General features: G+C 36.4%; 1 pseudogene; it reads right to left on the bottom strand.

The window, feature by feature from the left end:
• Nucleotides 1–2,931: 2,931 nt before the first annotated feature.
• LOC112208777 (U6 spliceosomal RNA) lies at nt 2,932–3,030 on the bottom strand (annotated as a pseudogene).
• Between the last annotated feature and the right edge of the window lie 280 nt (nt 3,031–3,310).

The raw sequence follows: 3,310 nt of genomic DNA, 5'->3' as shown, positions 1-3,310 counted from the left end.
TTACATTATGTCAAATTGACTTCATCTTGTAAAATCCTGTACAATATGTCATTCAGTCAATCGTTTGTTGATAGATTTTTAGATTGTTCCCAGTATGTCCATAATATGAATAATGCTGCAAGAATATTACCAGACACATATCTTTGGATCTTCTGCATGTACATCTGAAAAATAAATTCCTGTTTAGGATAGCTGTGTCAAAAACTAAGAACATTTTCAACTTGAAGATGTATTTCCAAATTGTCTTCCAAAAAAGGATGTATCAATTTTCCTTTCACCAACAATGAATAAACAGAGTTAGACAAACTAATGTTCTTAACATCTATTTCCACATGGGTAAAATGAGTGGGCTGGGCTCTATGCATTTATATTCTAATTGCTTGATTATTTCCTAAGGGCAGGTACTACGATTTGCTCAACATTAAATTCTTAGTGGGCAGAACATGGCTGGGCACATAGTAGGTCACCAATAAATATCTGCTAAATGAACTTATCTGTAAATTATTCCCAATCTCATATAGGGATATGCATCAATGGTAATGGTAATGTCAATGAAATCTCTTAGTTTTCTTTCATGGATTGCTAAATCTGAAGTAGCATGAACTGCTGGCAATTGGTAATCAGGATAGCTCCTAATTTTCTAAATTTCTTATTTAGTCTTTTTCAATTTGATAATATAGTAGGTCGAAAATAAAACTGTGCCCTAATTCTTTCATAAAGGTAGGCAAGTGATCAAGAAACTCCTTTTCTGCACTATAGTGAAGAGGTAAATAAATTCCTTATTCCAGAAGATCTTCAGGCTGCCGCACCTCCCTCTCATTGAACATTTTTCCAGACACTTATTACAACTTTTTTTTTTTTTGGAGACAGGGTTTCACTCAGTCACCCAGGCTGGAGTGCCGTGGCATGACCATGGCTCACTGCAGCCTTGACTTCCTGGGCTCAGGTGATTCTCCCACTTCAGCCTCCTCAGTAGCTGGGCCCACAGGGGTGCACCACCAAGCCTGGCTAATTTTTGTATTTTTTATAGAAATGGGTTTCACCATGTTGCTCAGGCTGGTCTTGAACTTCTGGCTTCAAGCAATCCTCCCATCTTGGCTTCCCAAAGTGCTGGGATTACAGGGGTGAGCCACAGCACCTGGCCACTTATTACAAAGATTTTAATAGAATGTCCTCTGTTCTTAGTGACAGTTTTAGGTTTTCATACCTATTCCTCTCAAAAGTAACTATAATGTCTTGGCTTTTCCTGAGAATTTCTAAGAGTATATGGTAGAAATACAAGCCAGCAATTATATTTTCTTAGCTGAACATGGGAAAAATTGTAAGAAGGGAATGTTGTGCTGGAATTGCTAGGTCAGATCAGTAATGGTAAAAAGATTTTATGACTTGGAGCTAAATATAGAGTATTTTCTTCCACTTTCAACTTTTCTCCTACCAGTGGATAAAATACAGTACATTGGGAAATGTATGACACGGGATCAGGTAGGCTTGGGTTCAAAATATTGGTTCTGCCACTCAGCAGCTCTGAGTCAGAGTATGTCCATTTCCTCACCTATAAAATGGAGAAAATTATGCTACCTACTAATGAAGATTTTTATGAAAATCCATCCTGTTCCTCCCTGAGATCTCAATGTAGTCATCATCTCCTCTAAGAAAGTATTCTTGACTCCTTTCTCCCACAAGGTAAAGTAAAATGTCTTTTGTCTGTGCAAATTGCCACCACTCCCCACCTACTTCCCACTCCACATCAGAATTCTATGCTATCACTGCATTTCTTATTGTATTAAAATTGCATCTGTATATGCCTGTCACTCCTACTAGACTGTGAGAAATTTATAACGCATATCTCTAACACTTAATAGGGAACCTGCCTATCAAAAGTATAGTCTTAGTAAATGTTTGTTGAGTGAATGAATGACATATTTCAAGTGATTGCACCATACTTAAAACATTGGAAACATCAAACAATGTGTTCTTTTTTGACTTCTATCATAAATAGGGGCCTGAAAGTTTTAGTAAAAACATTTATCTCTTGCCCATGATGCTGTAGCTAAGAAATATAAGGTTAGAACTGTTTTTTTGATTCATTCTAGGTAATTAGATACACTGATGGGCATGGTTCATGGAAGAAGTTAAGATTTAACAAACGATGAATAATGGGATGAAAATTTCTTCGAACCTTTACCCATAGCTTATGCACATGCATCCAGAAGGAAAATTAATTGTTTGACCCTTTGTTCATATTTTTTTGTAAATATAAAACTTGGCAGTGTTGATTTAGATCATCAAAGCAATGTATTGGCGATCTTTCGCATTTGTCTCAGCTGCCTTTTTTCATTGCATTACAAATGATGTTAATTCTGTGCTTAATTATGCTCAACATAGTTTATAGGCAATCCAGTGTTTATCAGTTGGACATAGCAAAAATTCTGTTGTTTTCTTTCCATCTTCCTTTTGCTTATCATTTGTTGATTTTTGAAAGCAGCTGGAGTTGTTCCATGTGAATGGAAACAATTATAAGGCTGTACAATCTTCTCTACAGAGAAATGCACTTCTCTCTAGAAACCATCTTATCAACTACAATCTTTGCTTTTTAAATAATTGATATATATTCTCATGCAAACTTTTAACCTGATCTTTGCTGTCCTCTCAGATCAAAAGAAATCTCCACTCAGATTATAGAAACAAAAACCTTTCCACCTACTCAGGATTTTCCAAAAGCCTGTGTATTTCATCCACTGAAATAGAACCTCCATCTATCCAAATTGACTACTATAGCCAGTCAGACATGTATTGATGTTTTAAGGAAATGATAAATGTTTGAGATGAGGGATATGCTAATTACCCTGATCTGATCACTATACATCATATCATTATGTATAAGTATTGTCAATTAAAAAATTTTTTTTGTTTTATTTATTTTTACTGTTTTTTTAAATGGAATGTTTCATGAATCTCCATGTCATCCTTGTGTAGGGGCCATGATAATCTCTGTATTGTTCTGAGAGTGACAGAAGGCAGCCAAATGCCTAGGCAGAAAGGGGAGGGTCCCCAGTGAAACCCCACCTCCAAGCTGAAGACAGCTTAAAGCCTGAAAGCCAAGCTACAAGTTAAATCCTCAGACTGGATTGAGAACTTGTCTTCCTGTTTGGCATGCTTTCCTCTGATTGATCCCCACCCTTCACCTATTTAATGTATATCTACCCTTTCCTAATTGGTTTTCTACACTGTCATGCCCATCTTTGAGTGGTGTCTTTGCTTTAACCTTTTTTGCATACTCACAAACCAATCAGCATGCACTTCCCATCCT

Source organism: Pan troglodytes, chromosome 2 (assembly GCF_028858775.2).
Source record: "Pan troglodytes isolate AG18354 chromosome 2, NHGRI_mPanTro3-v2.0_pri, whole genome shotgun sequence".
NCBI classification, from domain to species: Eukaryota; Metazoa; Chordata; class Mammalia; order Primates; family Hominidae; genus Pan; species Pan troglodytes.
This window is presented reverse-complemented; position numbering and strand designations above follow the sequence as displayed.